This window comes from Ranitomeya variabilis, chromosome 5, assembly GCF_051348905.1.
Source record: "Ranitomeya variabilis isolate aRanVar5 chromosome 5, aRanVar5.hap1, whole genome shotgun sequence".
NCBI lineage: Eukaryota > Metazoa > Chordata > Amphibia > Anura > Dendrobatidae > Ranitomeya > Ranitomeya variabilis.
Genome location: NC_135236.1, coordinates 652056123 through 652079882, shown reverse-complemented (window position 1 = coordinate 652079882; position 23760 = coordinate 652056123). Strand labels below are relative to the sequence as shown.

The following is a 23760-nucleotide window of genomic DNA, read 5'->3' as shown; positions in this document are numbered from 1 at the left end:
CCTGCTCCCGGCGCGGTCCCTGCACGTCCCTGCTTCCAGCGCTGCATCTTCTTCCTGTACTGAGCGGTCACATGGTACCGCACATTACAGTAATGAATATGCGGCTCCACCCCTATGGGAAGTGGAGCCGCATATTCATTACCGTAATGTGCGGTACCATGTGACCGCTCAGTACAGGAAGAAGATGCAGAGCTGGAAGCAGGGACTTGCAGGGACCGCGCCGGGAGCAGGTAAGTATAATTACACAGACCCCGCTCCCCCTCCCCTGTCGACCACTGGGTATGACTCGAGTATAAGCCGAGAGGGGACTTTCAGCCCAAAAAATGGGCTGAAAATCTCGGCTTATACTCGAGTATATACGGTACTTTTCTTTGTATGTATACCTTTTGTGTTATAGAACTGAGCATTTTTGGACACAAACCAATATTAGGCGTTCCTCTAACGCATAGCCTGCTCCTTTAGCTATAATCTCAGTAATGTGTGTATCTATCTTACACATCTTGCTGGCACCCAATAGTCCCTCCTCGGGCTAATCCTAAGAAACATTTTCAACCATTTCCATTACTAGATGTATATGTATTGTGTGAGATAGCGCTACCTGAGTGGGTTGGGGGACACTTACTTGGCATGGGATTAAAGCACTCAGACACAGTTTCTCCACCTAAACAGTCTATCCGGTTTATTAATCATCATAAACCGCACCACGAACAGTTCATTATATATAACAAGAGAACACATTAACCATCGACAGTCAGTTCCAATGACAGATACGTCTCTGCCCGTAGCCCCCTTTATCTGGAGTTACCTTACAGGAGCTCCACACACTGACTCCTGTCAGTCCTGATACCCAGGGGAAAGCCGCCTCACTGGGGTCACCGTCATTGTAATCAGGGCACCTCAGTTAGTCCACACCTGCAGTAGGAACTGTAGCTTCCCCAACACAGTAGCCATCACAGGCTCTGCAGATATGGCCTCTCCTTGCATTATTCAAGAAGTCCAGTCCCAGGCACTTCCAACACACACAGGCCTTCAGTCCATGGCCTCACCATGTGCTTTCAGGAATCCAGTCCACTCCAGGACATTCCAAACACAGGCTATTACAGGACCTCACACTCTGACCATTCAGGTCCATACACTCTCAACCATGTGACCCACACCCAGGTCACATTACATAGTTGTAACCACTCCCATAGGTGGGAGGTGTGTTTGGCTAGTTCGACCCGCCCAGCTCTCAAACTAGCCCTGCAAGCCTCCCTCTAAAACTAAGCAACTACTTGTGGGACTATAGGTCCCACAACAACATTACTGGCCTACAGCGCAGATGTCCTCTGCAACACATACCGGCCATTTACATTCCTGCCAGACTTTGTCTCATAACAACAGTTATACCCACAACTGCCATGCATTCTTATGGCCTCAATACACCTCCCTGCATATTCTGAATAGACCATGCAGCGCCTCCTACCTGTAACAGGGGTCACTGCATCTATGACTCTGACTATGCATCTACACGTCTCCATGTACTGAGTGATGGGTAGAATTTAACTTCTGGGTCCCCAAATAGGACACATGGTCTGTGCGTGCCTTTCATGCCTTAGAGGTGCTAGCCTGCCCTGCAGAAAGTGTACTGTCGGAACATGTGTTTAGCATGACAGGGGGTGTGATCCCAGACAGGTGCATCCATTGGTCCACAGCCAATGTGGGCAAGCTCACATTCATTAAAATGAGCCGACGTGGATCTCACAAGACTTGTCTGTACTTTTGGCTGAATAGAGAAATATACCAGCCGCACCCAGCCATTGCTATACTCTTTGCAGTTTGTTTGTTCTATTTACCATTCCCAATGTTTTGGTGGCTCTCCAAATTAAGATATAAACAAACAAACAAAAAAACAACCAGATCGTTCTGCAGAGTACACCCACAGAGGCAGTTTTACAGAGTAAACCTCCACAGACCTTTTTCAGAGTACTCCCACGGAGATGGGTGCAGAATACACACGCAGGCTTTTTTAGCAGAGTACTCCCACAGAGGTGCGTACAGAGTACACACACAGGCTTTTTAAAATAGTAGGTCCACATAGACACGTGCAGAGTACCCCCACACACACAGAACACTGTCCCTCACTCGAGCGGTATCCTGTCCCTACGCTAATCAGAGCAGAATGGTGGCGGCAGCAGTAATCCTGAATTTATAAAGGCTAGGTCACGTCGTGGGCTGGCCATTCACAGCGATGCCAATACTTGGCATGGCTGTGATGGCTTCAGAAGTGCCCACAGCCTTAAAGCTTGTTGATTGGCTGCATTGGAGAATTAAAAAAATGGATTTTATGGATCTATTGGGAATCTATCTTGGATCTATTTTTGCCCAGAGCAGAATCTCAGCATGGAAATGTTTTACAAATAGATAGCTATGACATATTTTCTCAATAGCTAGTAGATAAACAAGAAACCGCCCATAGGATTAAGTAGAATAGTTCTTTTCAGGTGGTTACATGTTACTGGAAATCCTGGACAGCCGGCTTCCTATTGTTCTGCAGTAAGACATTCTGCAGAGTCATCTAACTGTAACTTCTTTCCAGTTAAAAATGAAGGCTGTTTTGAAGGATAAAGCATAATCATTCATTATATGCTGAGTTGGGACTTAAAGTACAGTATAAATGTTTTTTAAGAATTCTCGTAAAACTTTTTTTTTTTTATAAGTTCTGGGAACACTTCAATGTTAGAAATTCCCCTCATTTAAATGGTTGGTGAATATAACTATAGTATTTCTCACTTATCGGGCATATCATATAGATGACCTTTTTTATATTGATGACCTTAGGTTTTCAACATGCTTTTGCATTGGAGCTAAACTGCAGCGCTCAGCAGCGACTGCTGCACATACAACAGAGCTGAGCAGTGCAGTTCTGTTCAGTGTTTAGATATGGCTGCCACCAGAGTTAGTAGTTGATTGGTACTGTTGCCAGGTGTTGGATTACCAGCAATCCAAAATTGATGATCTGTCCAGTGTATTGATCTTGAATATTATATGATTTAACAACAACTTTAAAGCACTTCAATGGAAAATCTGTAACAGGACCTCCTACCGACCATCTCCCTTTTGTAACACTGGTGTCTTCTTATGTGGTAGAGATGCAATTTGGGCTCTGCAGACTCGATTTGTTTCTTCCACCTCTTTAGTCTGTATCGATAGACCCTCATTTTCAGTACTACTACCTCTAAGCAAGTAGATGTACTCATTAGAAGCGTTAGTCCCAAAATAGTGAAACAAAGACACAGAGGGAATCTGTACGATGATCCTCAAAGTATGTAATTTAGATAAATATCTTGTAAAAATCCCAGAATCTGTTGTTCTTTTCCGCTTTATGCTCCATTGCAGAGATATTCATATTTGTTTCTCTTGGAGCTCAGTATATGAAATCCGCAGGGCAACTAGGCATTTTAGAGTCTTTATGGGGCTAACTGGATATTAAAATTGATCGTTGTACTAAGCTTGGTTTGTGCGTTCAAGTACTCTTTGTTCAGGTCATGTTTGTATTTGCTTACCTATGGTGGCTCTCGTGATGTATTCATGAACTGATGGAGATTCTGGTGATGTATTAATTTACTGATGGTGGTTCTGGTGACGTATTCAAGTATAGCAGGTGGGTCTGGTGACGTATTCATGTACTGTTGGTGGTTCTGGTGACATATTCATGATCTGATGGTGGCTCTGATGACATTTACTGATGATGTTTCTCGAGCCATATTCATTTACTATTGATGGCTCTGGTGCTCTAGTTATGTACTGATGATGATTTGGGCTGATTTGATGAATATATCATCAGAATTATCATCACTACACGAATGCAGCACCAGAACAACCATCACTACATGAATATGTCACCAGAACCAAAACAGATCACCAGTACCACCATCAGTTTTTTGCAAGCTGTATTTGTCGCATGACTGACGCAAAAACCATCAGATCGCTTTATCTAAAATGGTGGTCTGTTTATTTTCCAATAGGGCATCTTCCAAATGTTGGACACATTAATTGAAACCAAATGGCCCGATTCCAGTTATGCTTTATTAGTTTCCATAACTATCCATGGTTTCTACATTTAAAATATAGGATGTCAGGGATGAATATCAATAATTTCCCCCCTGTGTTGTATAAATGGTCCACAACAAATTATCTGTATCTAACTTTGAAATTGCACTACTTGTTAAGTCACATCCCTAAAGTACACCCTTTTTAAAAAACTTTTTATTCCATTTTCTGTTAAAAAGGTAACAATTCTAGTGGAAGTGGTCATCAAAGTTTGTTACCTAACCCATCAGAGGTGAAGGGAGAGTTGCATTAGGAGTTCTCTTACCTTAGTCTGAGCCATTCCTTTGCTTTGGGGTGGGGGGAGACACCATTGACTTCATCTGCCAAGGGCACCAAAATACTTTGTTCCTGCAATGTCCCCTGGCCAGATGTTCATCTATATTATAGGATGGTCCAACGCTTGGTCCTTCCTTCCACTCTTGAAGACCTAGTCAGTCCATACACAGTATGATATAGTTGGTCATTTGTCAAAATATTTGTCCGAACAATTAACAAATAACTAAACAAATAATTCACCATGTTGATGACAGCTGATCACTAGAAGTTTCAATCCAGGATCTGGTGTCAGAGCTTGTAGCTGTTTATAAGGGTGGTCATCCTTTCAAAAAGTGTTGTCTTCAAAGGGATGATTGATATTTGATCTTGGTGTTACAGTTGTGGTCAAAAGAAAAAAAAGATTTTTTTTGTTTTCATGGCCTTTTTTCAGAGAATATGAATGATAACACCAAAACTTTTTCTCCACTCATGGTTAGTGATTGGGTGAAGCCATTTATTGTCAAACTACTGTGTGTTCTCTTTTTAAATCATAATAGCAACCCAAAACATCCAAATGACCCTGATCAAAAGTTTACATACCCCATTACTTAATACCGTGTATTGCCCCCTCTAACATCAATGACAGCTTGAAGTCTTTTGTGGTAGGTCTGGATGAGGTAATTTATTTTCTCAGATGGTAAAGCTGCCCACTTTTCTTGGCAAAAAGCCTCCAGTTCTAGTAAATTCCTGGGCTGTCTTGCATGAACTGCGCGCTTGAGATCTCCCCAGAGTGGCACAATGATACTGAGGTCAAAATGACAGGTCTATATTTTTATACAACCTCTGGCACTCAAAAACAGACAAATGTTTATATTTGAAAAAATGGATTTATTCACTACCGGTCTTAATAAACAGATTATCTCCAACGTTTCGGCTAATTTAAAGCCTTTTTCACGGAAGTCTGAATCCTGGATAAGTGAACAGGACTCCTGGCTCACACACACACCGGTCTCCTGAGGACGGACATGCATTAAGGATTGGCTGATTCCCCTTAGACTGCCTGTTCACTTATCCAGGATTCAGACTTCCGTGAAAAAGGCTTTAAATTAGCCGAAACGTTGGAGATAATCTGTTTATTAAGACCGGTAGTGAATAAATCCATTTTTTCAAATATAAACATTTGTCTGTTTTTGAGTGCCAGAGGTTGTATAAAAATATATATTTAGTTTCTTTTTCCTCTGAGCACCGCCCTATTATATGGAGTGCGCCCCTCCTGCTCTAAATATAAAATGACAGGTCGACTTGGCCTTGTGTTTTCGATCATTGTCATGTTGGAATGTCCAAGTACTTCCCATGCGCAGCTCCCGGGCTGATAAGTGCAAATTTGCCTCCAGTATTTGCTGATAACGTGTTGCATTCATCTTTCTTTCAACTTTGAACAAGTTTTCTGTGCCTTTGTAGCTCACACATCCACAAAACATGAGCGATCCACCTCCGTGCTTTATAGTAGGAATGATGTTCCTTTAATCATAACCCTCGTTGACCTCTCTCCAAATGTAACGTTTATGGTTGTGGCCAAAAAGTTCAATTTTGGTCTCATCACTCCAAATTACCTTGTTCCAGAAGTTTTGAGGCTTGCCTCTGTGCTGTTTTGCATTTTGTTGGCTAGATACTTTGTGGCATTTGCGCAGTAATGCTATGCAGCCCATTTTTCTTCAAGTGCCTTTTTAATGTGCATCTTGAAACAGCCATACCGCTAGTTTTCATAGAGTTCTGTGTTTCACCTGATGTTACTGATGTTATGTATTTGTGGGTTTTTCTATGAATCCCAAACAATTTTCCTGGCAGTTGTGGACAACATTTTTGTTGGTCTACCTGACCGTGGTTTTGTTTTTACAGAGCCCCTGATTTTCCATTTCGTAATCACAGTTGGAACGCTGCTGACTGGCGTTATCAATTCCTTGGATATCTTTTTATATCCCTTTCCTGTTTTATACAGTTCAACTATCTTTTCCTGTAGATCCGTTGACAGTTCTTTTGCTTTCCGCATGACTCACAATCCAGAAACATCAGTGGCTGGATGAGAGATGCAAGAGTCTGTCTGGATCCCAGAAACTCACTCAGCTTTTATACACACACACTGATTACAAGCAAACAGGTCACAGGTGAGGATGTTACCTTTAGTATCCATTCAAACCTATTTGTGTCAACTTCTATGCATGTTATCAGGCCAAAATCACCAGGGTTTGTGATCAGGGTCATTTGGATGTTTTGGGTTGTCATTATGATTTAAAAAGAGCAAATACAATAGTTTGACAATAAATGGCTTCACCCAACCATTAACCATGAGTGGAGAAAAAGTTTTGGTGTTATCTTTCATATTCACTGAAAATTCTGCAGGGGTATGTAACCTTATGAGCACAACTGTAAAGCCATATTGGGTACTGGAGCACTGGGGGTACACATTTTGTTTTTCACCATACAAGCTGCTTCACTCCTCTTATATAATATATTCTTAGTAAAAAGATTTATACAGGTAGACGCTCAAATATTTAATTTTCTTCATTCAGAAATTCTTTGGTATTTGCTTAAGATAAAAGGTAAACTGATATGGAATTCCGATTTAATGACAATAACAAAGCTAGTATAGAAGTATAATAGTTAACCAGAGACAAACAATGTAATATAATCTACTTTGATGAAAGGGGCGATGGTTTCTACCTTTCCCTATTTACTCACCCTTGTAAACGCCCATTTCCTGTGAAGTCCTCATATTTAGGAAAGCTGTAACCCTTGATTTCCAGACTCTGAGAGCTGTAAGCACAAGACAGACGTCAGCCATAAATACATAGGTAACATTAACTTTACCATTACTGTTTTTTATGCGTTTTGTTCTTGTGTTTTGGGTTTAATTAGGATACAGCTTGTAAGTTTATTAATGCAGTAGTTGTCAAGAATTCATTCTGCAACACCTTTCTGAGTTTAAGAATTAGGGGATCTTTTTTAGAAGTTGTAAGACTTTTCAAGCATTTTATACATTTGTAACCTGTTTTCTTCTTCATTTATTTGCACTGTTTGACAGCTTTTGAGAACATGAGGCATAAATATTTACCCTACCTCAATAAACATGCAAAATACTCTGTTGTTGAAATTCGTGTATTTTTTACATTTTATTTTTTATGTATTAAATTTTTACATGATCTTATAATGATCAGACCTATAATGTCAGAAAATGCCTGCAACTGTGAATATTTGATTGTCCTTATATTGTGAAGAAAACAACAAATAGGACAAAATAACTGGAAACTTCAGTGTGCATAACTATTCAACCATGTGTTAGGGAAGGAAAAATAGTGGCACTCACCGGTCCTGTAAAATCCAATGTCTTTATTCAGGAAAACATATTAAAACTGGCTGTAGAGAGGGAAAGAGCACATACAGTATGAGGGACAACAAATGTTTTGCGCCTTCCTGCGCTACTACTGGAACGACCAGGAACGGTACAAGCGCACGAAGGCACGAAACGATCCTCGTCTCTCATGTGTGCTCATTCCCTCTCTGCAGCCAGTTTTAATATGTTTTCCTGAATAAAGGACATTGGGTTTTACAGGACTGATGAGTGCCACTATTTTTACTTCTCTAACACATGTTTGCACTTTATTATGTGAGCAGCCAGTACCTGCAGGTTTGACTGCTCAGTCCAAAGATTAAAGACACATAAAAATGCGCAGGTTGATTGGTGATGGCTTTTTCCTTCTCATAACTATTCAACCACCTAAAGTCAGTACTTTGTAGAGCCTCCTTTTGCGGTAATTATAGCTGCAAGTTGCCTTGGATAAGTCTCTATGAGCTTACCACTGGGGTTTTTGACAATTCCTTAAGGCAAAACTGCTCCAGCTCCTTCAAGTTACATAGTTTTCTCTGGTGAACATCAATCAAGTCTGACCACAGATTCTCAATTGGATTAAGGTCTGGACTTTGACTAGGTCACTCCAAAATATTTACATATTACCCCTTAAACCACTTAAGTGTTGCTTTAGCAGTAGGCTTTGGGTCATTGTCTTGTTGGAAGGTGAACCTCGGTCCTAGTCTCAAATCACTTACAGACTGAAACAGGTTTTTCACACCATCCATCTTCCCCTGACTTGAACGATTTTTGCTGTACCTGCTGACGAAAAACATCCCCACAGCATTATGCTGCCACCACCATGTTTCACTGTGTGGATGGTGTTCATGAGGTGAGGACCTATGTTTAACTTGGTGGCCAAAAAGTTCAATTTTGGTCTCATCTGACCACAGCACCTTTCTCCGTACATTTGGGGAGTCTACCACATGTGTTTTGGCAAGCTCAAAACGAGCTTTACAATTTTTACAAAAGCAAAGGCTTTTTTTTCTTCTGCCCAATCTTCCACAAAAAACACCACTATGGAGTGTAAGGCTAATTGTGATCATATGGACAGATACTCCATTCTCTGCTTAGGAACTCTGCATCTCCTTCAGGATTACATTTGGTCTCTGTGTTGCCTCTTTGATTAATACCCTTCTTGCCAAGGCTGAGAGTTTTGGTGGGCGGCCCTCTCTTAGCAGGTTTGTTGGTACCATTGTCTATCCATTCGAAGATAATGGATTTGATGATACTCCGGGGATCATCAGAGATTTGGATAATTTTTTACAACCCAATTCTGACTTGTACTTAGCATGGAACTTATGAAGATAATTGCTCGCACCAGAAATTTTTAGGGGCTTCATAGCAAAAGGGCTGAATACATATGCACATGCAAATTTGTAGTTATTTGATCCCATACATTTAATTTATGCCAACATTTTTCTCATTTCACTTCAACAACTTTATGTAGTGCTGGGGCATCACACACAAACATATTACAAAAATATTTAAACATAAGTTGTAAAGTAACAAAATAGGTAAGAAGCCAAGGGGGTGAATGCTTTCACAATCCACTGTATATCCAGGTCTTTGATCAGTAGATAAATAAAGATGCACAAACCAGGCACTGTTACAAAGAGTCTCATTTATTATGACAAAGACAATATTTTTGTTAATAGATTCTTTGCTTACATAAGATATTGAATAATGGTTGCATAACTGTTGTGAATTTACTTTTTGCTCCCTCTAGTGGTTACTAGTTTTTTGACTCTGGTTTTTCTGTCATTCCTTTTATCCGCACCTGGGTCGTTAGTTAAGGGTGTTGCTATATAAGCTCCCTGGACCTTCAGTTCAATGCCTGGCAACGTAGTTATCAGAGCTAGTCTGCTGTGCTCTTGTCTACTGATCCTGGTTCCAGTTATATCAGCTAAGTCCGCTTTTTGCTTTTTGCTATTTTGTTTTGGTTTTGTATTTTTGTCCAGCTTGTTCCAAATATATATCCTGACCTTTGCTGGAAGCTCTAGGGGGCTGGTGTTCTCCCCCCGGACCGTTAGACGGTTCGGGGGTTCTTGAATTTCCAGTGTGGATTTTGATAGGGTTTTTGTTGACCATATAAGTTACCTTTCTTTATTCTGCTATCAGTAAGCGGGCCTCTCTGTGCTAAACCTGGTTCATTTCTGTGTTTGTCATTTCCTCTTACCTCACCGTTATTATTTGTGGGGGGCTTCTATCCAGCTTTGGGGTCCCCTTCTCTGGAGGCAAGAAAGGTCTTTTGTTTTCCTCTACTAGGGGTAGCTAGATTCTCCGGCTGGAGCGTGTCATCTAGAATCAACGTAGGAATGATCCCCGGCTACTTCTAGTGTTGGCGTTAGGAGTAGATATATGGTCAACCCAGCTACCACTGCCCTATGAGCTGGATTTTTGTATTCTGCAGACTTCCACGTTCCTCTGAGACCCTCGCCATTGGGGTCATAACAGTTTGCCAGGCCAGTATTAAATGTTTAATGCATTGCAGAAGAGGGATTATAAGAAAGAAGATTCTGAGTTTTTTTTTTTTTTTCTTCTTCCCCTTTACCTCAGAGTGGCTATGCTTGCTGCAGACATGAATGTCCAGACCTTGATTACAAGTGTGGACCAGCTGGCTACTCGTGTGCAGGGCATACAAGACTATGTTATCAGTAATCCTAGGTCAGAACCTAAAATACCGATTCCTGAACTGTTTTCCGGAGACAGGTTTAAGTTTAGGAATTTTGTGAATAATTGTAAATTGTTTTTGTCCCTGAGACCCTGTTCATCTGGAGACTCTGCTCAGCAAGTAAAAATTGTTATTTCGTTCTTACGGGGCGACCTGTTGTGAATTTGGATTCTGGGCTCCCCCGGTGGCTACTGGTGGAATTGAACTGGTGTCTTCATCTTCTCTGTTCACCTGTTCCCATCAAGATGTGGGAGTCGCTATATAACCTTGCTGCTCTGTTAGTTGCTTGCCGGTCAACAATGTTATCAGAAGCCTCCCTGTGCTTGTTCCTGCTCCTAGACAACTACTAGATAAGTTGGACTCTTGTCCATGTTTGTTTTTGCATTTTGGTTCCAGTTCACAGCTGTAGTTTCGTTACTGTGTCTGGAAAGCTCTTGTGAACAGGAATTGCCACTCTGGTGTTATGAGTTAATGCCAGAGTTTTAAAGTAATTTCTGGATGGTGTTTTTGATTAGGGTTTTCAGCTGATCATGAAAGTGTCCTTTCTGTCTTCTGCTATGTAGTAAGTGGACCTCAAATTTGCTAAACCTATTTTCATACTACGTTTGTTATTTCATCTTTATTCACCGCCAATACATGTGGGGGGCCTCTGTCTCCTTTTGGGGTATTTCTCTAGAGGTGAGCTAGGACTAATATTTTCCTCTGCTAGCATTATTTAGTCCTCCGGCTGGTGCTGGGCATCTAGAATCAACGTAGGCATGCTACCCGGCCACTGCTAGTTGTGTGTTAGGTTTAGTTCATGGTCAGCTCAGTTCCCATCTTCCAAGAGCTAGTTCCTATATATGCTTATGCTATGATCTCTTGCCATTGAGATCATGACAGTTTGACCGGCCCACTAAAGGGTTAAAATCCTTGGCTGAGAAAGGAGAGAAATAAGTAGTCTGCTGAAATTTTTTTTTTTTTTTTTTCTCTCCTTTGAATGGCTCTGTGTCCACCTGTTTGTAATGGATCTTCAGAGTGTAACTGCAGGTTTGAATAATCTCGCCACGAAGGTACAAAATTTGCAATATTTTGTTTGTCATGCACCTGTATCTGAGCCGAGAATTCCTTTGCCGGAATTTTTCTCGGGGAATAGATCTGGGTTTCAGAATTTTCGAAATAATTGCAAATTATTTTTGTCCCTGAAATCTCGCTCTGCCGGAGACCCTGCACAGCAGGTCAGGATTGTGATTTCCTTGCTCCGGGGCGACCCTCAAGACTGGGCTTTTTCATTGACACCAGGGGATCCTGCGTTGCTCAATGTGGATGCGTTTTTTCTGGCCTTGGGGTTGCTTTATGACGAACCTCATTTGGAGCTTCAGGCAGAAAAAACTTTGATGTCCCTATCTCAGGGGCAAGATGAAGCGGAAATTTACTGCCAAAGATTCCGTAAATGGTCTGTGCTTACTCAGTGGAATGAGTGCGCCCTGGCGGCGACTTTCAGAGAGGGTCTCTCTGATGCCATTAAGGATGTTATGGTGGGGTTCCCTGTGCCTGCGGGTCTGAATGAGTCCATGACAATGGCTATTCAGATCGATAGGCGTTTGCGGGAGCGCAAACCAGTGCACCATCTGGCGGTGTCCACTGAGAAATCGCCAGAGAGTATGCAGTGTGATAGAATTCTGTCCCGAAGCGAGCGGCAGAATTTTAGACGGAAAAATGGGTTGTGTTTCTATTGTGGTGATTCTACTCATGTTATATCAGCATGCTCTAAGCGCACTAAAAAACTTGGTAAATCTGTTTCCATTTGCACCTTACCGTCTAAGTTTATTCTATCTGTGACCCTGATTTGCTCTTTGTCCTCTATTACCACGGACGCCTATGTCGACTCTGGCGCCGCTTTGAGTCTTATGGATTGGTCCTTTGCCAAACGCTGTGGGTATGATTTAGAGCCTTTGGAGACTCCTATTCCTCTGAAGGGGATTGACTCCACCCCATTGGCTAATAATAAACCACAATACTGGACACAAGTAACTATGCGTATTAATCCGGGTCACCAGGAGATTATTCGCTTTCTGGTGCTGTATAATCTACATGATGATTTGGTGCTAGGATTGCCTTGGCTGCAATCTCACAACCCAGTCCTTGACTGGAGAGCTATGTCTGTGTTGAGCTGGGGATGTAAGGGGGCTCATGGGGATGTACCTGTGGTTTCCATTTCATCATCTATTCCCTCTGAAATTCCTGAGTTCCTGTCTGACTATCGTGACGTCTTTGAAGAATCCAAGCTTGGTTCGTTACCTCCGCACCGAGAGTGCGATTGTGCCATAGATTTAATCCCGGGTAGTAAATACCCAAAGGGTCGTTTATTTAATCTGTCTGTGCCTGAACATGCTGCTATGCGAGAATATATAAAGGAGTCCTTGGAAAAGGGACATATTCGTCCATCGTCATCTCCCTTAGGAGCCGGTTTTTTCTTTGTGTCAAAAAAAGACGGCTCTTTGAGACCATGTATTGATTATCGGCTTTTGAATAAAATCACTGTTAAATATCAATACCCATTGCCGTTGCTGACTGATTTGTTTGCTCGCATAAAGGGGGCCAAGTGGTTCTCTAAGATTGACCTTCGTGGGGCGTATAATTTGGTGCGAATCAGGCAGGGGGATGAGTGGAAAACCGCATTTAATACGCCCGAGGGCCACTTTGAGTATTTAGTGATGCCTTTTGGTCTTTCTAATGCTCCGTCAGTTTTCCAGTCCTTTATGCATGATATTTTTCGCGATTATTTGGATAAATTTATGATTGTGTATCTGGATGATATTCTGATTTTTTCGGATGACTGGGACTCTCATGTCCAGCAAGTCAGGAGGGTTTTTCAGGTTTTGCGGTCTAATTCTTTGTGTGTGAAGGGTTCTAAGTGTGTTTTTGGGGTACAGAGTAGTGTTGAGCGATACTTTCCGATATCGGAAAGTATCGGTATCGGAAAGTATCGGCCGATACCGTCACAGTATCGGAATCCAATCCGATACCGATACCCGATCCCAATGCAAGTCAATGGGACGAAAATATCGGAATTAAAATAAACCCTTTATACACTTGTAGGTTCATTCTACATGAAGGAAAACAACTAAGAATATTGTAGGATGTATTGGGGGACGTGGCGGAGATATTAAAGGGACAGAGGTTTAGCCCAATGTAATAGAATAGCAGGATTTTTTATTTTTTTTTATGAAGTTCGGTGTTAGAAAGAATTTGACTATGTTTTTTTTTTTTTTTTTATGTCAGATATTGATGTTTCACTACTTCCACGCCCTTCACCTTCTTTTTTACTTCTCCCACGCTTTCTTCTTAATTATCCTCATCATCAGCTTCTTTGACATCAACTTCTTCACCTTATTCATCTTCTTCTTCATCTTCTACCTATTATTTTTTGGGTTACATTGTTCATATTCTTTTTATTTTACTATTATCTTCATCATATTCAACTTCTTCATCATATTCTTATTTGTGACAGGCATTCCCGTAGTTGTTATCTATAAAAGTTTGAAGATTACACCTTCCGTTCTGCCTGTCACAAAACAGTTACATTTGTCCGCGTTCAGTTTGGCCTGCAGCATCAGGCTTTATCCAGGGGCACCACGAGGAGGAACGGACTCACCCCCATACACTGCTTAGTCTTCTTCTGCTTATAATTTAGATAATATTTTTTGCTCTGATATTTAGTGTTATGCTTAATGTTCTTCTGCTCTTTGTTCTGCAGCCTCTTGTTCTTCTGCTTCTCGGTCTTCCAGGTCGTCGTCGTCTCCAGGGTCGTCGTCTCCGGGGTCGTCGTCATCGGGGTGGTCTTCAGGGTCGTCGTCTCCGGGGTCGTCGTCATCGGGGTGGTCTTCGGGGTCATCGTCTCCAGGGTCGTCGTCATCACGGTGGTTGTCGTCTCTGGTGTCGTCGTCATCTTAGGGGTGGTCTTCCGGGTCATCGTGTTTAGTCTCTTGAACTTGGAAATGTAGCAGAAGGTACAAGAAGGCTGAGAAAATGCCGAGAACCAGCTGATGGAACTGGAACTCGGATGGCTACCCGAAGGTCCAAGAGCCAATGGAACTACCGAGGACCAGCTGACGTTACTGGAACCCGGTTACTAAGCAGGAGGTACCCATGCCTGAAAGCACTACCAAGGACCACCTGACGTTGGTGGAACTCGGATACCCAGAGGGAGGCACCTAAGCCAAAGGCTCTGCCCGGAACCAGCTGACGGTACTGGAACCAGGATGGGGAGCAGAAGGTACAAGAGCAAAAGACACTGCCGAGAACCAGCTGACGGTGCTGGAACCCGGATGGGTAGCCGAAGGTCCAAGAGCCAATGGAACTACCGAGGACCAGCTGACGTTACTGGAACCCGGTTACTAAGCAGGAGGTACCCGTGCCTGAAAGCACTACCAAGGACCACCTGACGTTGGTGGAACTCGGATACCAAAGGGAGGCACCTAAGCCAAAGGCTCTGCCCGGAACCAGCTGACGGTACTGGAACCAGGATGGGGAGCAGAAGGTACAAGAGCAAGTGTCTGCGTGGCTTTTGCAGGACACGATGCCGGCTGCACAGCAGGGGAACAGCTGGCGGTGCTGGACCCCACTGACACATTGGCGAGGTGTTTTTCTCTGTGCAGCTAGCACATCTGGGCCCCAACTGGCGGTTTGTTAGAGCCCAGGGTCAGCAGGAGGAGGAGCAGGAGGAGGAGGAGCAGGGGGAGGGGAGTGTAGGCCGAAGCCTGCACTGGCGGCAGCTTTGGGTCTGTTGTGTCTGCGTGGCTTTTGCAGGACACGTTGCCGGCTACACAGCAGGGGAACAGCTGGCGGTGCTGGACCCCACTGACACATTGGCGAGGTGTTTGGCTCTGTGCAGCCAGCACTTCCGGACAGCAACTAGCGTTGTTGGAGCCCGGGCTCTGCAGGTGGAGCAGAGTGTAGGCCGAAGCCTAATTGAACCGATTTCAAAAGTCACCTTTAACCCCCCCTCAGGGGTTACAAAGTAGAAGAGCCACAGCTTATGCAGCAGCAGTGCTGCGCAAGTCAAAGGTTGCTCTTGTAATTTTTCTCCTTGCACACGCTGAATGGAACACGTATAACATTCAGCCCTTTATACAGTCAAACTGTGTAATGGAGGCGCGAGTTCCCTTTGTAATGAGACGCAGCACAGGTGTCAAGAATCCCACCTTGGTGCTGGGTGCAGCCTCCCGAGCGTTGTTATTTGCTGTACAGGAGTCTGCGCTGTCGTGTTATCCCCTGGCCTAGCGCCGTTAGCGCTGCCCATCTTCTGGCATCATGTAATGTCGGCCGGTGCGGTTCGCGATGACCATGAATCCCAGCCCCGCAGTGTCTTAACATTGTTAAAACACTGCGGGGCTGGGATTCAGGGCCTGGCGCAGCACATATGTTGGCCTCTCACACTCGGGTCCTTACACCCGCTTCAGACTGTGCGGCGTCATCTGATCCCTTATCGCATGCCACGGCCATGAAGCCGCACAGTCCGAAGAAGGCGGAAGGAGAGGAGGGACAGGCGAACTGATGCACTGATCCTGCCCATGAATCACACCCTCGCAGTCCCAATAAATAAGACACCGAGGGGCGTTGTGTGGGTCAGGGCGGCCGCAGAGGCGCAGCCAGCCAAACAATGATGCCAGAAGACGGGCAGCGCTACCAAGGGGGTTGCAGCGTGTCATTACAAAGGAAAGTCACACCACCGGGACGGTTAAATGGTCACACAGAGGACACATTTCAGACGTGTTTTCAGTTCCACATGTGCGAGGAGAATACGTTTCTGAGCCACCTTGCACACATGCAGCATTACCGCTGTACAAGGTGGCTGGATAACGTAAAAACGCCTGGGGGAGGGGGGACAGGTTCCCTTCAATTTCAGTTCTTGTGTCTGCGTGGCTTTTGCAGGACACGTTGCCGGCTGCACAGCAGGGGAACAGCTGGCGGTGCTGGACCCCACTGACACATTGGCTGGTGTTTTTCTCTGTGCAGCTAGCACATCTGGGCCCCAACTGGCGGTGTGTTAGAGCCCAGGGTCAGCAGGAGGAGGAGCAGGAGGAGGAGGAGCAGGGGGAGGGGAGTGTAGGCCGAAGCCTGCACTGGCGGCAGCTTTGGGTCTGTTGTGTCTGCGTGGCTTTTGCAGGACACGTTGCCGGCTACACAGCAGGGGAACAGCTGGCGGTGCTGGACCCCACTGACACATTGGCGAGGTGTTTGGCTCTGTGCAGCCAGCACTTCCGGACAGCAACTAGCGTTGTTGGAGCCCGGGCTCTGCAGGTGGAGCAGAGTGTAGGCCGAAGCCTAATTGAACCGATTTCAAAAGTCACCTTTAACCCCCCCTCAGGGGTTACAAAGTAGAAGAGCCACAGCTTATGCAGCAGCAGTGCTGCGCAAGTCAAAGGTTGCTCTTGTAATTTTTCTCCTTGCACACGCTGAATGGAACACGTATAACATTCAGCCCTTTATACAGTCAAACTGTGTAATGGAGGCGCGAGTTCCCTTTGTAATGAGACGCAGCACAGGTGTCAAGAATCCCACCTTGGTGCTGGGTGCAGCCTCCCGAGCGTTGTTATTTGCTGTACAGGAGTCTGCGCTGTCGTGTTATCCCCTGGCCTAGCGCCGTTAGCGCTGCCCATCTTCTGGCATCATGTAATGTCGGCCGGTGCGGTTCGCGATGACCATGAATCCCAGCCCCGCAGTGTCTTAACATTGTTAAAACACTGCGGGGCTGGGATTCAGGGCCTGGCGCAGCACATATGTTGGCCTCTCACACTCGGGTCCTTACACCCGCTTCAGACTGTGCGGCGTCATCTGATCCCTTATCGCATGCCACGGCCATGAAGCCGCACAGTCCGAAGAAGGCGGAAGGAGAGGAGGGACAGGCGAACTGATGCACTGATCCTGCCCATGAATCACACCCTCGCAGTCCCAATAAATAAGACACCGAGGGGCGTTGTGTGGGTCAGGGCGGCCGCAGAGGCGCAGCCAGCCAAACAATGATGCCAGAAGACGGGCAGCGCTACCAAGGGGGTTGCAGCGTGTCATTACAAAGGAAAGTCACACCACCGGGACGGTTAAATGGTCACACAGAGGACACATTTCAGACGTGTTTTCAGTTCCACATGTGCGAGGAGAATACGTTTCTGAGCCACCTTGCACACATGCAGCATTACCGCTGTACAAGGTGGCTGGATAACGTAAAAACGCCTGGGGGAGGGGGGACAGGTTCCCTTCAATTTCAGTTCTTGTGTCTGCGTGGCTTTTGCAGGACACGTTGCCGGCTGCACAGCAGGGGAACAGCTGGCGGTGCTGGACCCCACTGACACATTGGCTGGTGTTTTTCTCTGTGCAGCTAGCACATCTGGGCCCCAACTGGCGGTGTGTTAGAGCCCAGGGTCAGCAGGAGGAGGAGCAGGAGGAGGAGGAGCAGGGGGAGGGGAGTGTAGGCCGAAGCCTGCACTGGCGGCAGCTTTGGGTCTGTTGTGTCTGCGTGGCTTTTGCAGGACACGTTGCCGGCTACACAGCAGGGGAACAGCTGGCGGTGCTGGACCCCACTGACACATTGGCGAGGTGTTTGGCTCTGTGCAGCCAGCACTTCCGGACAGCAACTAGCGTTGTTGGAGCCCGGGCTCTGCAGGTGGAGCAGAGTGTAGGCCGAAGCCTAATTGAACCGATTTCAAAAGTCACCTTTAACCCCCCCTCAGGGGTTACAAAGTAGAAGAGCCACAGCTTATGCAGCAGCAGTGCTGCGCAAGTCAAAGGTTGCTCTTGTAATTTTTCTCCTTGCACACGCTGAATGGAACACGTATAACATTCAGCCCTTTATACAGTCAAACTGTGTAATGGAGGCGCGAGTTCCCTTTGTAATGAGACGCAGCACAGGTGTCAAGAATCCCACCTTGGTGCTGGGTGCAGCCTCCCGAGCGTTGTTATTTGCTGTACAGGAGTCTGCGCTGTCGTGTTATCCCCTGGCCTAGCGCCGTTAGCGCTGCCCATCTTCTGGCATCATGTAATGTCGGCCGGTGCGGTTCGCGATGACCATGAATCCCAGCCCCGCAGTGTCTTAACATTGTTAAAACACTGCGGGGCTGGGATTCAGGGCCTGGCGCAGCACATATGTTGGCCTCTCACACTCGGGTCCTTACACCCGCTTCAGACTGTGCGGCGTCATCTGATCCCTTATCGCATGCCACGGCCATGAAGCCGCACAGTCCGAAGAAGGCGGAAGGAGAGGAGGGACAGGCGAACTGATGCACTGATCCTGCCCATGAATCACACCCTCGCAGTCCCAATAAATAAGACACCGAGGGGCGTTGTGTGGGTCAGGGCGGCCGCAGAGGCGCAGCCAGCCAAACAATGATGCCAGAAGACGGGCAGCGCTACCAAGGGGGTTGCAGCGTGTCATTACAAAGGAAAGTCACACCACCGGGACGGTTAAATGGTCACACAGAGGACACATTTCAGACGTGTTTTCAGTTCCACATGTGCGAGGAGAATACGTTTCTGAGCCACCTTGCACACATGCAGCATTACCGCTGTACAAGGTGGCTGGATAACGTAAAAACGCCTGGGGGAGGGGGGACAGGTTCCCTTCAATTTCAGTTCTTGTGTCTGCGTGGCTTTTGCAGGACACGTTGCCGGCTGCACAGCAGGGGAACAGCTGGCGGTGCTGGACCCCACTGACACATTGGCTGGTGTTTTTCTCTGTGCAGCTAGCACATCTGGGCCCCAACTGGCGGTGTGTTAGAGCCCAGGGTCAGCAGGAGGAGGAGCAGGAGGAGGAGGAGCAGGGGGAGGGGAGTGTAGGCCGAAGCCTGCACTGGCGGCAGCTTTGGGTCTGTTGTGTCTGCGTGGCTTTTGCAGGACACGTTGCCGGCTACACAGCAGGGGAACAGCTGGCGGTGCTGGACCCCACTGACACATTGGCGAGGTGTTTGGCTCTGTGCAGCCAGCACTTCCGGACAGCAACTAGCGTTGTTGGAGCCCGGGCTCTGCAGGTGGAGCAGAGTGTAGGCCGAAGCCTAATTGAACCGATTTCAAAAGTCACCTTTAACCCCCCCTCAGGGGTTACAAAGTAGAAGAGCCACAGCTTATGCAGCAGCAGTGCTGCGCAAGTCAAAGGTTGCTCTTGTAATTTTTCTCCTTGCACACGCTGAATGGAACACGTATAACATTCAGCCCTTTATACAGTCAAACTGTGTAATGGAGGCGCGAGTTCCCTTTGTAATGAGACGCAGCACAGGTGTCAAGAATCCCACCTTGGTGCTGGGTGCAGCCTCCCGAGCGTTGTTATTTGCTGTACAGGAGTCTGCGCTGTCGTGTTATCCCCTGGCCTAGCGCCGTTAGCGCTGCCCATCTTCTGGCATCATGTAATGTCGGCCGGTGCGGTTCGCGATGACCATGAATCCCAGCCCCGCAGTGTCTTAACATTGTTAAAACACTGCGGGGCTGGGATTCAGGGCCTGGCGCAGCACATATGTTGGCCTCTCACACTCGGGTCCTTACACCCGCTTCAGACTGTGCGGCGTCATCTGATCCCTTATCGCATGCCACGGCCATGAAGCCGCACAGTCCGAAGAAGGCGGAAGGAGAGGAGGGACAGGCGAACTGATGCACTGATCCTGCCCATGAATCACACCCTCGCAGTCCCAATAAATAAGACACCGAGGGGCGTTGTGTGGGTCAGGGCGGCCGCAGAGGCGCAGCCAGCCAAACAATGATGCCAGAAGACGGGCAGCGCTACCAAGGGGGTTGCAGCGTGTCATTACAAAGGAAAGTCACACCACCGGGACGGTTAAATGGTCACACAGAGGACACATTTCAGACGTGTTTTCAGTTCCACATGTGCGAGGAGAATACGTTTCTGAGCCACCTTGCACACATGCAGCATTACCGCTGTACAAGGTGGCTGGATAACGTAAAAACGCCTGGGGGAGGGGGGACAGGTTCCCTTCAATTTCAGTTCTTGTGTCTGCGTGGCTTTTGCAGGACACGTTGCCGGCTGCACAGCAGGGGAACAGCTGGCGGTGCTGGACCCCACTGACACATTGGCTGGTGTTTTTCTCTGTGCAGCTAGCACATCTGGGCCCCAACTGGCGGTGTGTTAGAGCCCAGGGTCAGCAGGAGGAGGAGCAGGAGGAGGAGGAGCAGGGGGAGGGGAGTGTAGGCCGAAGCCTGCACTGGCGGCAGCTTTGGGTCTGTTGTGTCTGCGTGGCTTTTGCAGGACACGTTGCCGGCTACACAGCAGGGGAACAGCTGGCGGTGCTGGACCCCACTGACACATTGGCGAGGTGTTTGGCTCTGTGCAGCCAGCACTTCCGGACAGCAACTAGCGTTGTTGGAGCCCGGGCTCTGCAGGTGGAGCAGAGTGTAGGCCGAAGCCTAATTGAACCGATTTCAAAAGTCACCTTTAACCCCCCCTCAGGGGTTACAAAGTAGAAGAGCCACAGCTTATGCAGCAGCAGTGCTGCGCAAGTCAAAGGTTGCTCTTGTAATTTTTCTCCTTGCACACGCTGAATGGAACACGTATAACATTCAGCCCTTTATACAGTCAAACTGTGTAATGGAGGCGCGAGTTCCCTTTGTAATGAGACGCAGCACAGGTGTCAAGAATCCCACCTTGGTGCTGGGTGCAGCCTCCCGAGCGTTGTTATTTGCTGTACAGGAGTCTGCGCTGTCGTGTTATCCCCTGGCCTAGCGCCGTTAGCGCTGCCCATCTTCTGGCATCATGTAATGTCGGCCGGTGCGGTTCGCGATGACCATGAATCCCAGCCCCGCAGTGTCTTAACATTGTTAAAACACTGCGGGGCTGGGATTCAGGGCCTGGCGCAGCACATATGTTGGCCTCTCACACTCGGGTCCTTACACCCGCTTCAGACTGTGCGGCGTCATCTGATCCCTTATCGCATGCCACGGCCATGAAGCCGCACAGTCCGAAGAAGGCGGAAGGAGAGGAGGGACAGGCGAACTGATGCACTGATCCTGCCCATGAATCACACCCTCGCAGTCCCAATAAATAAGACACCGAGGGGCGTTGTGTGGGTCAGGGCGGCCGCAGAGGCGCAGCCAGCCAAACAATGATGCCAGAAGACGGGCAGCGCTACCAAGGGGGTTGCAGCGTGTCATTACAAAGGAAAGTCACACCACCGGGACGGTTAAATGGTCACACAGAGGACACATTTCAGACGTGTTTTCAGTTCCACATGTGCGAGGAGAATACGTTTCTGAGCCACCTTGCACACATGCAGCATTACCGCTGTACAAGGTGGCTGGATAACGTAAAAACGCCTGGGGGAGGGGGGACAGGTTCCCTTCAATTTCAGTTCTTGTGTCTGCGTGGCTTTTGCAGGACACGTTGCCGGCTGCACAGCAGGGGAACAGCTGGCGGTGCTGGACCCCACTGACACATTGGCTGGTGTTTTTCTCTGTGCAGCTAGCACATCTGGGCCCCAACTGGCGGTGTGTTAGAGCCCAGGGTCAGCAGGAGGAGGAGCAGGAGGAGGAGGAGCAGGGGGAGGGGAGTGTAGGCCGAAGCCTGCACTGGCGGCAGCTTTGGGTCTGTTGTGTCTGCGTGGCTTTTGCAGGACACGTTGCCGGCTACACAGCAGGGGAACAGCTGGCGGTGCTGGACCCCACTGACACATTGGCGAGGTGTTTGGCTCTGTGCAGCCAGCACTTCCGGACAGCAACTAGCGTTGTTGGAGCCCGGGCTCTGCAGGTGGAGCAGAGTGTAGGCCGAAGCCTAATTGAACCGATTTCAAAAGTCACCTTTAACCCCCCCTCAGGGGTTACAAAGTAGAAGAGCCACAGCTTATGCAGCAGCAGTGCTGCGCAAGTCAAAGGTTGCTCTTGTAATTTTTCTCCTTGCACACGCTGAATGGAACACGTATAACATTCAGCCCTTTATACAGTCAAACTGTGTAATGGAGGCGCGAGTTCCCTTTGTAATGAGACGCAGCACAGGTGTCAAGAATCCCACCTTGGTGCTGGGTGCAGCCTCCCGAGCGTTGTTATTTGCTGTACAGGAGTCTGCGCTGTCGTGTTATCCCCTGGCCTAGCGCCGTTAGCGCTGCCCATCTTCTGGCATCATGTAATGTCGGCCGGTGCGGTTCGCGATGACCATGAATCCCAGCCCCGCAGTGTCTTAACATTGTTAAAACACTGCGGGGCTGGGATTCAGGGCCTGGCGCAGCACATATGTTGGCCTCTCACACTCGGGTCCTTACACCCGCTTCAGACTGTGCGGCGTCATCTGATCCCTTATCGCATGCCACGGCCATGAAGCCGCACAGTCCGAAGAAGGCGGAAGGAGAGGAGGGACAGGCGAACTGATGCACTGATCCTGCCCATGAATCACACCCTCGCAGTCCCAATAAATAAGACACCGAGGGGCGTTGTGTGGGTCAGGGCGGCCGCAGAGGCGCAGCCAGCCAAACAATGATGCCAGAAGACGGGCAGCGCTACCAAGGGGGTTGCAGCGTGTCATTACAAAGGAAAGTCACACCACCGGGACGGTTAAATGGTCACACAGAGGACACATTTCAGACGTGTTTTCAGTTCCACATGTGCGAGGAGAATACGTTTCTGAGCCACCTTGCACACATGCAGCATTACCGCTGTACAAGGTGGCTGGATAACGTAAAAACGCCTGGGGGAGGGGGGACAGGTTCCCTTCAATTTCAGTTCTTGTGTCTGCGTGGCTTTTGCAGGACACGTTGCCGGCTGCACAGCAGGGGAACAGCTGGCGGTGCTGGACCCCACTGACACATTGGCTGGTGTTTTTCTCTGTGCAGCTAGCACATCTGGGCCCCAACTGGCGGTGTGTTAGAGCCCAGGGTCAGCAGGAGGAGGAGCAGGAGGAGGAGGAGCAGGGGGAGGGGAGTGTAGGCCGAAGCCTGCACTGGCGGCAGCTTTGGGTCTGTTGTGTCTGCGTGGCTTTTGCAGGACACGTTGCCGGCTACACAGCAGGGGAACAGCTGGCGGTGCTGGACCCCACTGACACATTGGCGAGGTGTTTGGCTCTGTGCAGCCAGCACTTCCGGACAGCAACTAGCGTTGTTGGAGCCCGGGCTCTGCAGGTGGAGCAGAGTGTAGGCCGAAGCCTAATTGAACCGATTTCAAAAGTCACCTTTAACCCCCCCTCAGGGGTTACAAAGTAGAAGAGCCACAGCTTATGCAGCAGCAGTGCTGCGCAAGTCAAAGGTTGCTCTTGTAATTTTTCTCCTTGCACACGCTGAATGGAACACGTATAACATTCAGCCCTTTATACAGTCAAACTGTGTAATGGAGGCGCGAGTTCCCTTTGTAATGAGACGCAGCACAGGTG

At 47.5% G+C, this 23760-nt stretch overlaps 1 long non-coding RNA gene across 1 annotated transcript in view; it reads left to right on the top strand.

Annotated features, from left to right (window-relative positions):
- Window positions 1–7122: 7122 nt before the first annotated feature.
- LOC143776711 (uncharacterized) overlaps window positions 7123–23760 on the top strand; it is a 50129-nt gene continuing 33491 nt past the window's right edge. Inside the window, exon 1 of the long non-coding RNA XR_013215894.1 lies at window positions 7123–7199. This is a non-coding gene — a long non-coding RNA (uncharacterized LOC143776711). The remainder of the gene's footprint in view (window positions 7200–23760) is intronic.